The sequence below is a fragment of the Onthophagus taurus genome, chromosome 2 (genome assembly GCF_036711975.1).
Source record: "Onthophagus taurus isolate NC chromosome 2, IU_Otau_3.0, whole genome shotgun sequence".
NCBI lineage: Eukaryota > Metazoa > Arthropoda > Insecta > Coleoptera > Scarabaeidae > Onthophagus > Onthophagus taurus.
In genome coordinates this window covers 15,825,945-15,839,899 of record NC_091967.1, presented here as the reverse complement: position 1 = coordinate 15,839,899, position 13,955 = coordinate 15,825,945, and the positions used below count along the sequence as shown (strand labels likewise).

Here is a 13,955-nt window from a genome sequence, read left to right as displayed (position 1 = left end):
TTTTATGGTTTATCAATGTTTTTAATGTATTCATGGTATTCGTGAAGATAGTTATAAAACAATAAGTATTGTAGCCATAAATAATAGAATAGTTATTTTCAATACGTAATATAATAAATAAATTTACTTGAATATTGTTTCGAATAACATTCAGAACTATGATTGTTCCATAATTGTTTAATGGAATGGCTAATTAAAACAAGATTTAAAATGTAATTAAATGTTGCACACATTTTAAACAACCCACCCAATAAATTGAGCAAAACATGTCTTGTTTCAAGAGGGACTGAACTAATTATCATTGAATTAACCGCCATGCATGGCTTCTCTTTGTAAGCGATATACACATGTACACTGTTCACAAATAGTTGCAAACTTTCGTTCTTTTATTCAAAATTAATGTTAATATGATGAATCTGAAATATAGCGTTCGAAAAAGTATTTTTGTCACAAATGCTTAATTAGGTATAAAAACAAAATTGGGTTGAAAGAATTATAAAAGAATTATTCTGGGGTTGTTCCATGAAAAAAAAAACGAGGAAATGAAAAAGTATTTACAAAAAGTTTCATTGAATTGTTATTATACTGTAAAACTTCTTATGCAAGGAATAAATCAATCATTTGATTATAATGAAATTATGGAAAATGTACAATTTTAATAAATGATAGGGGTTTTGCCGGTTATTTGATCAATTTACCTTAAACAACACCCTCTATAACTCTATACAATAATAAAAACGGTGATAAGATGTTTTGACAAACCAAAACCAATTGTTTCTCCAAAATCTGTTTTCGCGTGAATAATGAGTTTCGAGCAAAATATGGCCAAAAATAATATCAGGGAAAAAACTGAGGAATGAACCTTAAAATGAGTTTTTTCGTCATTTAGTATAGTTAGAATAATTAATGCTTCCATGCTGTATGGCGTATTATGTAGTTTGTATAGGAGAACGGTCATTTCGGCAAAATGTGCAAAAATTTCTTCTTGATTTTAATCACTCGGAGAACCGACCTCAAGATTATTACCTCATTCATACTAAATTCCGATTATTTCCATCGTAGTGACTATTAGGTGGTTAGTATAAGATACTGCGAGAGCTTGCAACAAATGTGTCTGTACAATTTTTTCTTTCACTCTACACTTTGCGCTAACAAATGACGATTCCTCAGTTCAAAGGAGGATGTAGAATATTGTAATAATATTCTATCTTTCTCAACGGAACTATTAATAAAAAGATGATATAGAAAACGTTGAAGAGGGAAACAATAGCAGATTTACGACGTCGAAGAAGTTGCCTTGAGTACGAGACAACTTCATCTACTACTGGTACTACTGGTACATATGTTTTAATAAACGAAGTTTCGACGAAATTGTTGCTTGATGCAGACCAGCCAGTCCTGACGAATAGAACTGTATCATAGCTATTTAGTAAAGAATACTATATAGAAATGAATGTTTAGTAAATAGTCTGGTTAATACATTTCGTTAGAGTTCGCAGTCAGGTGAGGTATTACCCGTTCTGATGATTAGTTCTCTTATAAACGTCTTCTCAGAATAGTTTGACTGGATATAGAGTCAGTCTCGAAATAGGTTAAGAACTATGCTTATGTACTTCGGTAATGGTGTTGAGGGAAACCCAGTTTGTGTACATTTTGTTAAGATACTGTACGATGATTTCGGAGAGTATGTAGTTAGTAGTTGTAAATACTGCACAGGTGCATGTAATATTCGAAGATTTTTCTTGTATGTTCCGCAGAGTGTGGACCAGGTCTATATTTGAGCGACCTGACCTAAATCCACATTGGTATTTTATCAGAGTACGTTCAGAGTAAGCTTCAAGGCATTGGTATATTATGCCTGATAGCACTTTATAGGTGGTATTAAACAATGTGATGTTTCTATAGTTATTACAGCTTAGTTTCTTATATATAGCTTTCTTATAGGTAGGCTGAACGAGATTTGCTTTCCTCTCTTCTGGAATTTATTCATTTCTCCATCTTTTCTCGTAATGCTTTCAATAGTTCAGTAGCTACTGCATCATTTTCAGACACTTTGTAACTCTTTAACTATCGCACTATTATAAGACAAAAAATAACACATAGATGCAAAGTATGGGGTATGTCGAGTCTTTGAAAAACAGACCTTGCGTAAGATATATGGATCGATACAATGGACCAGCTCATGGATAGTGCACACATAGAACGATAATAAAAGCACAGAGAATAGTTTGGCTAGGAGATCTGGAAAGAATGCACAGAGACAGAGGAGTGAGGAGAATTGTAGAATGGATATTTTTATATTTAAAATTTTAAATTTGTAGCAGATCTATAGACTTCAAAGATTTTTGCAAATGATTTGAATTGGCCCATTTAATTTTATGTGGGTCGTTGTCGGATCATACTTTTCATAACTTCGTTCAGTTCAGTTTTAGACGCTGATTATGAGTGAAGGGAATATTGTGTAGCTGTATTTTTGGGTTGATCATAAGCTTTTGATAATGTATCTCATGCTGTTTTAGTAAAAAAATTGTAAAGATAGAACATTTGATAAACTTCTAATTACCGGGTTGCTCTTTGGGCTGTATTGTGATACCCCTCTTGTTTGTCCTTTTTTTGTCATGATTTTTCAAACTGTTTTGCTGATGGGAACTAGGGATTATGGGAGAGTTAGTTTATTGCGAATTGCGATTGATAACAAATAAGCTGTCTGAATAAAGAAACAACGGTACAGTGATTGTTGGTGTTGGACCTAGAGTGGCTGTTCTACCCTGTCAGTAAGAATTATTATTATTATTATTTGTAATTCCATATAAGGCTGTGATACTAGTCTATTTAAATTAATTCAGAATTGCTAAATCTGTTTTTAATTACCTTAATTTAAAAATAAATATTGTTTTAAGATACTATTTATTTTTTTGTGAAATAAGATAAGAATTATGTGATTTGAAAATAAAATGAGTTTACGGTGATTCACCGCTGCTTTAGATTGCCTAATTGTTTTGTACATATTTAGAAAATATTTGTGTCTTTAAATAATTTTGTTTATTTTATAACACAACGAAATTCTTACAAAATTTTAATAAATAGTTTTGAAATTAAACAAAATAAAGACAATCAAATTTCTATCGGAACTAGTAATTATGATTTATGAAGTTTATTGCTATGCATTGCGCACTTTTATTCGAGTGAAAACAATATGCAGTTCGATATGGAAAACTTGTTGCTTTCACTTGCATGCTATAATACTACTTGTTATATTAATAGAATAAATTCATTTCACTTTTTAAAACTCAATTAAAATTTGATAAAGAAAAGAACGTAATCATATATTTTTATTAGAAAAAATTTCTATAAATATTTATTTTGGATTCTAGGATTTCTTTTGAATAATACCAGATTAAGTTTGTTGTTTTTGATGATTTGATAATCATTATTCCTGGAAAATGCCAGACTCGCTCACGCTCAATAATTGAAGCCAGGCTCCATCATTTGCGGTATGTGCCTTAATAATTATTTGTACAGACAGACAGACGTCTGGCGGCGTCTGCAACCGTTTGCGGTATTCAGTTTCCGGAACGACTACTTTCTGGAATTTCAGTTAAGTGGTCAGTAAATGAACTGACGCCTTCCCTATACCATCACGACAACTTTATCACATTTTCAGATTAATTACTATTCAAAACAAACTTTAAAATTTTTTCAATTTAGTTTGTTACGAACACCATAATATTTGTTCTGTTACTATCTTAAGATCCTCCGTCTATTTACCTATTGGGTAAACGCCACCGTGAAAGGTGCTATAATACGCACTTCTCAAAAACAAACAGAGCATTAACCCAGTTCCGGTGTAGTTGCTTGTTGCGGAGGAATTGATAACAGACGTGTAGATACACGAAATGGGCAGATAAATTTTTATGAATGGTCCTATTTGTATGCGAAGGAAAGATAAGCGTTAACGACTTCTCAAAAGTCTCTTTTTAACTGACAACGATGAAGATATTTCTTTAACTTTACAATAATGCGGGACACGTTTATGTATAATTCTTTCACTTGTCATTAAAAACAAACGTGCGGTGAGAAGATATAGAGAAAAGGTATGTAATTTTTCTTCGCGGTGAACGTTTCTGGAAATTATGTTGAGGAATGTTAACAATTCAATATTTTTCATTACACATATGTATAAATTCAAAATAAAATTTATGTTTGTAAGTTATAAGATTCGTTTTATAAGTTTCTTCCTGTTCTTTAATTAGAAAGTTTCTAATTTATTATTACAGCTACTTTAATGATATGAAAATCCTTGGAAAGTTGAGAAAATGAATACAATCAATTCGAGTACTATAACATATTTAGAAGCCTCTTATAAGCAATTTACCTCCTCGTCTATTGTAAGTCTTCTCGCATGAACCTTGTTAAGACGACCGCCACGAAGTAAAATCGAAACCAGATCTCTCATATAACCAATTAACGTTGCTGTGAAACACCAGCTGTATCCGCTTCGGTAACGCCTTTATTTTTTTAGTTTATTTCCCATTTCGCGGATGTCCACCATAACCACGAGAACTAATTTAGCACGGAACTTAAACCATACCACCCGCAAATGTAGTAAAGACCAAATTTATTGGAGTAAGCTATATAATTAAGACTACAACAGTGAACGGAAATGTTATGAAATTGAAGAAAATCAAACAACATTTTTCTTTTACACATTATATAATCAACATAATCGATTCCATACACTTCTGCAATGACCAGAAAATACCATCAAGTCGCTTTTTATGTAATTGATTAAATGCGATTTGAATGCATTCAATTACTTCGGCAACTGTATTTGGAGAAATCAACAGCTCTTTAGATATCATCACATGAAAGGGAAGTTCCTATTGTATTTATACAGAGCGTTCAACAATGATTGTTCAGTTCACATACAATAGTTCTTATTGCACAATGTGTTTCTTTTATGTTTATAGCGGTAATTTGGATTACAATTACAGTGGAATTGCGTTTTTTAGAATCATATTTCAACAATTCGTCGAATTTGTATTTCGCAAACTCTTCGGTTGCTATACAAACTTGTCAATGACCTGATGATGAATAAATCTTAATTTGACTTCTAAAGCATTAGCGATGGCATCATTTAAAGTTTTTAGTTACGACAATCATAAAACTAGGACTAAAAAAACTAGAACTACTAAAATTAGACCTTCTATAGAGATAAATAGAGACCTTACCCAACCCAACTAAACTCAACCCAACCCAACCATAAAAACTAGAAGCTCAGCTCAAATTGTTTCAAAATAAGATATAAACCTCTGAAAGCGATTTTTTTACTTTTGCTTGGCAAACTTGTTGAAGATAGTATATAGCTCATTTCAAAATGTAAATCTAACAACTTACTTTCGACATTTTGACTATTTATGCAGTATAAATTGTTCTTTTACCTTTTGCAACAAATTCCTTTTACCAAAATGTTACTCCAAAAATCTATTACGCAAATAAAGTAGGCCTTAAGTTGTCAAAAATCTCACCATTTAGTAATCATGGATCGTCGAAACAGTCATAAGTGAATCATAATAATTTTGACATAAAAATGATTTGATCTTTTCCAACATTTTTGAATATAGGACATTATGGTCGGGTAATCTCAAAACCTGCCATAAAAATTTGGATTATAAAGCATGAAAAGACTGCATCTACTTTAAAAAGAAACTGGCTAACGACTGAAAAATGTTAGTAATTCATAAAACCTGTTCAGTCTTTTGAAACCCATGGCGTTAACAGGTGTTTTTAAATCAAAGTGTTTTCCGAATTCTCGATTTTCTTTAATATCATACATATAAGCTACAAATCGTGTCACAACTAAATGAGAACGATCCCAGTTGCAAATAGAAATCTGACAGGAAATTCTGACCAAAATAACTAAGACTAAGATCTGCTGGACAAGCTGTATATGTCAGATGGGAGTCATTTTTATCTCACAGGTTGTGTGAATAAGCAGAATGTTCAAGCAGCAAGATGTCAAGAAAGTATCACTTTTTTGTTTGCGACTTGTAATTTTATTTTGAGGGGTTAACATAAAAGTCGGGTCTACAAGTCTTGTCCGAGGATCTTGAAGAAATTGAAACCAACAGCTCAAGATGAAATTTGTGATATTCCTGCGATGTTGCAATTAATGGGGAACATTAACAGCGGATTGAAAGAATATACGTATAGGAGGACCATATTTTACCATATTTTCGGACGAAGGGAATACATAATTTGATGGCTTAAACAGAAAAAGATTCCGTTTAATCAGGACAATCGTTACTTCATTGCGGTATAAATACCGCAAGAAAGCGGGAATAATTTCTTACCAAGCGTCAAAAATTAATTGCCGATTACAGTTTAGTTTGAAGACTTAAGAAATTTTAAATCTTGAGGATACTATATTGCAAATAACTGTTATAAGTGACCAAATGACTTGGATAATTTTAGTATTAACTCGATGGTGTAATCATTGATAACTTTATAACAATAAAGAAAATACCAAATCCGTAATTTAAAAAGTAAATTGTTATTTTATTTTCATTTTGAGATAAAATGTAAAGAAAACCTTTACTTTGTAACAATAAGTCTTTTAATAAAAAACTCTTGAACAGTTAAGACTCAATAATAGAAGAGAACAGTTCTAAAACAGATTTTAGATTGTATAGACAGGTTATTGTCTGTTGGCAGTGAAAAGGTAAACACTGAAGACGTTCAGCATCTCTGGTAAAGACGACGACGTTTTGCAACAACAGACGGATGAGTCACGGTTCGCGAGTGTGTTTGTGTTTAGGTGGGTATAATGGGATGGAGGTGAGACTAAAATAAAGGATGGTAAGGTGAACGGCGGTGGCGAAAGGTTAGAAGATGCCGAAAGCATTTAGTTATAGGCCGGAAATCTTCAAAGAGATCGTCCACATAGAAACCCCATTGGTGGGCGTCCCTGTTTTGGTTTATATTTGAACCGATTTCGGCATGTTTGACCTCTATTTTATAGTGACGTTTTCTTGGAATTTATTTTTTTTCTTTTTCGCCGAGCAGGTTTTATTTATTTCTATTAATTAAGAACACACGTATACGCTGTTTCATGACTTTCATTATTTAAGGAGGCATAGGGAGGAATTTATGGTTAAAGGTGGTGGGTACTTTTATTACCAACTCGTCCAATTCGAAATTTTAAATAGCCAATATGGACTCGAGCAGTTTTACAACGGTAATAAGCTTCACCTTGGAGCGCTCGTTGCTTGTGATTAATAGGCAAAAACATCGCTAACGCCACTTTCATAGTCGTGTGCTTACGAACAGAAATAGAAACGAGCTATTCTGCGTTGTATTTGCGAAAAGAAAGAGCGAAAGAAAGAAATAGTCAATTGTAGCGAAATGATGGTAACTGAATTACGAGGAAATTGGTTTATTTAGTGTAAGAACTCAATTTCAAAGCTAAATTTATTTAGGAAAAACACATCATGTTACAACTTTTTAAAGATAAACATTTTTTCCTTATAGATTGATTTCATTTTTAATTAGGTTTATAAGATTACATTCTTCTTTAATTTTATTAGGATTCTAAACCTCGGGTTTACAAACAACTTGATTAACGTCGGATTAACTTAACGGAACTTATAAACCAGCATAAGTATTTGTACTCAAATTAAGTTAAAAAAGCGCATAATTTTGTTATTTTTTTAGTTTTTTGTTTTTATTTGAAGTCACAATAATGAGCTTCTAAGTTTCTCATTTTCCATTTTAATTGGCTGCATAAAGATACGTAAATGAGAGAAGAAACTTAATAGATAAGAAAACTCATTAAAAAAAGAATTATTGTGATTATCGTGAGGAAACTTTACCGAGAGAATAATGTTCTTACCATGTTACACTCCAACATTCCTCTTTTTACATTAGTTTTTGATTGGCACATAACCTTCCAGTTTATCTACACTAATTTGTACGGTACATCAGCAAGTTTAAATTATTCCCTAAGCTTTCGAGTATTCACCACTTCATAGATAACTACTTACACACATGACACATTACGTGTGTTATACATTACTAATGAGGAAGATTAGTTTGAGTTAATAGCAAACCTCCATTAGCGATTCAACAAAAATGAGTGAGTAAAAACAGCATATTCTTGGAACTTGCATTATATGTAGTTTGTAAATATTTTGTGATTGAATTTCGATGAAGAAAACTCGTGCGTTTTATTGGTCGATACAAGTCTAATCGCAAATGATAAGTCGGAAGGACGAAAGAGAACCGCTAACCGATGAAAGGGGCGAGGTTAGGTCTTCACGATGCTGGAACGCAGCAGTAAACATAGAGAAGGCTGTATAGCAATAAATACGGTTAACAATAAAATGAGTCGGTGCCCGGTTCTTGCACAGTCGTTGCGGTCACGATCTGTCTATTAAAGGCGCGATTTAACTGTTATTTAACGATACTGGCGCGATAACAGCGAAGGTCGTTGTATGAACTATGTTAATTATTATCGTGATGATTTAAATCGAATTTATATTTGACAGCTAAATTAAAGAAGAAAATTTTAATTTTTTATAACTTCTTTTAAGCTTTGAATACAGTTTGGTTGCAATACGACATAGTAAAATGATTAAAAAGAATTTTATCAATCTTCTGAAATTATTGAAACAGCTCAGTATAACAGAATTTAACAATACAAAGTTGTTATAGAAATTTGTATTCTAGTTCAATGTACAGGGTGGGCAAATTTGGGTGTTATTATAGGCTATCTCAGAAACTATAAGAGATACGAAAAAAGTAGGTGCCATGTCCCGCAATGTAACCCAATCCCGCAAACACCAAACCTCTATCTTCTTTTGTTTTTAAGTTATAGCCAAAAAGTCAAATTTTCGTGATTTCAATAAATTTAAATCAACTCCCAACTTTATCCTGCATAATGGTACAAGGGCAACTTTCTGTCATATTCGTGCAAAACCATATAGCAATTAAGTAGTAATTACTGTCCGAACCCGCCTACTATAATTAAAATTTTGAATATTAATCTTTAATATTTCAGAATTAAAAAATAACGCTTATTTTCCCCAAATACACCATGCGTGCAATACATCATTGGAAACCTACAAATATGCTCTTTTTAGTAACACCATAATCTACTATAGTTTGTATTTAAAAAAACACAACTTTGTGTTGTATCTCAAAAATCATCAAATATTTTTAAAATTTTTCAACGGCAGTATATTCTACTTAAAAACGTGTCTTAAGAACGTATCAACCCCATTTCTCTAATTTCAAAAATAAACGAAATATGAGCATTTTTTGAAATCACGAAAATTTGACTTTTTGGCTATAACTTAAAAACAAAAGAAGATAGAGGTTTGATGTTTGCAGGATTGAATTAGTCTCGAAAAAAGAGACCGGGACATGGCACCTACTTTTTTCGTATCTCTTATAGTTTTTGAGATAGCCTATAATAACACACAAATTTGCCCACCCTGTACATGTGCAACAAGAGCGATTTGTGTCAAAAAATTATAGATAAATAATAAAGATCTAAAATCCTGTTTAGAGCTGCTTTAACATAAGATTCTAGTTGGGAGGTTGACATATGATGCAACTAAATTTTGTAATCTGATAAAGTTAATAGGAACAGAAGTACACAGTAGAGACATAGTGGAGAAAACAAGTTCAACCAAAGAGAAGAAAAGATATAACTGCGTATACATAACAGTCTAGCATTGATTCAACCCAATCCAGTAAAATCGAAGAAGAATTTCAAATGATTTAGAAGAAAAAGAGCAGCCTCTCTTATTTGACAGGATTTGATTTTGCCAGCCTTGGATATTGAAACGAAAAATTCAAATGATATTTCATTACTATCAATTAACTGAAGCGGTCTAAAAAGTTGTGCAGAAAATAATTGAAATAGGATTCAATAGTATCAAAAGGATGAACGGAAAATATTACATGTTAGTATTGAATGAAGACGACCGAAAACGAAGAAAGAAAAAAATTTTTCGACATTAAGGAAGTGTTCTAAAAAAAAGCAGTCTTAGCCTTAGACAATGGTACAGATTCAACCCAACCTCAATATGAAGTTGACTGAAACGTTATATTTCCATCTAATAATTGAATTGGATGATTACCACCATTGAATGACTTAAAAATTACTAACTTCCAGTGATATCGATATTGTTTAGCAAGATTATCGAAGAGTGGTACATGTTATGGCATCTTGAAGAATGAATTCTTGAATGATTATCAAATTGAAGTAGTTATGTACCCGGAGACAAGTAAAGCCTTGTAGAAGAGTCAGAAGCCAAAAAGCACGTTAAACAGCAGAATGAATTTTTGGTATTAACACCATGTTTATAAGTTGTAGAGAAGCTTTGACAAGAGGCTATGTGAGCATTTCCTTTGAGCCTGTATGTTTTTTTGATAATATCAATTATTTATAAAGCCATAAAATAAAGGATGAGCTTTATCACTGAAATGATTTTTCGATTAAATACAGGTTTTTTTTCAAACTTTAGCGCAATCTAAGAAGTTTTGGCACTTGAAATATTCAAGTTAATTTGATCTTGTAAGTGCATAAGTCAAGATCTTTACGCAAAATTTGCCACAATGATAAAAATGACGTTTCATTTCGTTTTGACGTTGACTATGAAAAACATTCAAAGGAGCATTCCTATTAAAATACAAAATTGTTATGTTCTTATTACAAAACCCTTTACTTAAACACTTACTTAAGTGATAAAATTCGTCCCATAGTGGCCAATTAAGAAAGCTTGGACAATGAGACAATATTAACAATAATATAACATATAAATTATAAAACTTATTGAATGAAAACATTTAGAAGGTGAAATTCGCCTAAGGCCAGGCGCGCACTCGCGACTTTATTGTTGACCAACTTAAAAATCGCTCGATTAAAAAGTTGCCATTAGATTTCCCCTCAGCGCACTATCGACTAGATAGTTGCTGCAGTCTTAAATTTCAACATGGACGCTACTGATGTAGCATGTGTCTGTGCGTTGATTATCAAAAGAAGAAAAAGGAAGAACAGACGTTTTTGGGTTCATCTCCTCATTAGTCAGCGACTGTTTAATGGTCAATTTTATAAACTGTTTGAAACATTGAAAGACCACCCCATGAAATTCTTCAGTTACTATAGAATGAGTTATACGAGTTTTAACATCTTACTGACTGCAGTTCAAGATCAAGTTTACCATAATAACATTGTTTCTTACAGATATTTGGCAACAGGCAACAGCTTCGCCTCTTTGCATTTTGAATATTTACTTGGCCAAACAACAATAAGAGAAATTGTGAGAGATACATGTATCGCTATTTGGGAATGTTTAGTGTCTATATATATGCCACCAAAAAATACTGATGATTGGTTACAAATAGCAAACAATTTTTACAAGCGAACAAATTTTCCTAACTGCATTGGAGCCATCGACGGCAAACATATTAGAATAAAAAAACCTGCTTTCAGTGGATCTTCAACTATAATTGTTTTTTTCAACTGTGTTGCTTGGAGTAGCAGATTCCGACTACTGTTTTACTTCAATAGAAGTTGGAGCCTATGGTTCTGCAAGTGATTCCAATATTTTCAAGAAATCAAAATTTGGCAGTTTACTTGAAAAAGGACAGTTAAATATACCAGGCCCAACATTGCTACCAAATGAGGAAACCGGAACTGTCATGCCGTTTATAATTTTAGGCGATGAAGCATTTGCTACTTCAGAACAAATTCTACGTTCATATCCTAGCAAAAATTTGTCAGTTACGAAACGTGTCTTTAACTATAGGCGATCAAGAGCCCGTAGAATGGTGGAGTGCTCGTTTGGCATATTAGCTGGCAAATGGAGGATACTGAATAGGCCATTAGATACCAGTCTTGAATTATCCGATATCATTATAAAAGCATGGTGCATTCTCCACAATTTTGTTAGGAAGCACGATGGAGTTTGTTTCGAAGATAGTTTGTACGAATGTCATTTAGATAACATGAATCCCGTTGGAACAAGAGGTACCGTTAGAGGTATTCACATTAGAGACTATTTTGCAAAATATTTCACCTCTCCTCAGGGAACTGTTCATTGGCAATATGACAAAATTTAAATAAAAATGCCAATACAATATACAGGCTGATTCAAAAGTATTTGGCTAAAATGAAACCCCATGTGGAATAACCAATTTTAAGTCGAAATGAAAGAAAGCAACTGGTAGCAACTGACCGAATTGTCGCCAGTGCGCGCGTACAGGTTAAAACGTGTACGTTGCATTATTCCCGGCAACAGTTGAGTCGCCTTGAAAATAGGGCAAGATGTAATTTTTTAGTTGCCGTGATTAAATAGTTGCTAGTGCGCGCCGCTTCATATAACTCAGTGTATTTCATTTTGGTGATTTTTAAGTTGCCGCAACTAAATCGCTAGTGCGCGCCTGGCCTTAGAACTATTAGGTTAAAACTTGTTGACAAATGATTAAACTTCCAAAATAGGTATTTAACCTGTTACAACATATACCAATCATAATGAAACTAGTTTTCAGAATAGCGTAGTAATAATTTCCACCGACACAGTTTTTATTCCTGTTAGAATCTGTAGACTAATCTCAACAACGGAAATGGGTAAAATTACCATCAAATTTACATTTGGCACGTCGTCGGTGGTTATTATTTAACGTCCGCTTTTCCTACGCGTTTGGATATAAAACGTGATCGATTACAGAGGAGCACGCTCGCAACACTAAACAACGGCAATCATAAATATTCAATCGTTTAATACGATCGTTTTAATTTCGAATACGCAACGGCATTGACACACTTACCATTTTGGACAAAGTTTTGTACAATTTGTTCATTTTGATGGCACAGTTCAATATAATAATATAAAAAAAACGAATACAATCAGGGTTAGCCCGCAGTAAATACCGACCTATTTACTACTGATAATTGAAACGAAACAAATTCGATGTTTTATCTGGATGTGAACGAGAGAGAGTAGTAGAAACACGAGTGGTTAATTAAAATGTATCAATTAAAAGATAGCGGAGACTTTTCTAAGAAAGTGTTTCGATGAAACTTAGATATTTTGAGAATTTCTGGAAAATTGAGAAAGTAGATTTAGTTTATCCTTAGAAAAATAGATCATTTTAATGTAACAAATTGATTTAATTTAATTTATACAAGCAGGTGGCAATATGGTGTTTTATTTCGAAATTGTAGATGAACGTTATGGGTAATGAACACAAACCATAGTTGACCCTCTTATTTAATTCAACATTATCAACGAACCATGCAATAACCGTTGATGTTCCACCATTAAATATAGCGAATATTTTTTCCTTGTCATCTAACACTGAACCATAATCATGATTCATCTAATATGATTCTGATTAGTATTTTAATTTATTTCAAAACGTCCTAGAAACACTTTTATAGATTTTTTTTTAATCTCTGCGAGTCCAATCGTGTTCGATGCCACGACCTTGCCCCAGGCTACCACATACAAGAAGCATCTCTTCGAACGACCATATTCACTGTGAGTTGTCATATATAGAGAAGAAAGCCGACTTTCCGGTATTTGGCGGTATGGCGCCTCGCGGCTCCAGGTCAAGCTTTCAAGCAACGTAGACGACGACGAAAAAGACGAGAATAAAAACCGATTTTGCTTGATGCGTTAAAGTAGGAGAGAAACGCCAAAGGAGCGTCGATTTTGGAGACTTGTTACTGCCGCATTCTCCGTGTATTTTTATTGACCACTTATGTTGCCAGCTTAACTGGATTTTGATGGCATTTCAGGCTATTAAGATCCTGATAAATTAACGCCTACCAAGGGGAACAATAATAATTCTTTTTGAATTGTTTTGAAAATGTTCGCACCTACAAATTCTTGTGTTTATTACATTTGTTATATAATAAGTATAATAACCGATACGAAATTAGC

General features: G+C 32.9%; 1 protein-coding gene across 2 annotated transcripts in view; it reads right to left on the bottom strand.

Annotated features, from left to right (window-relative positions):
• The window catches only part of LOC111426926 (TNF receptor associated factor 4), a 69,334-nt gene that overhangs the window by 17,510 nt on the left and 37,869 nt on the right, over window positions 1-13,955 (bottom strand). The gene's annotated exons all lie outside the window — the stretch shown is intronic.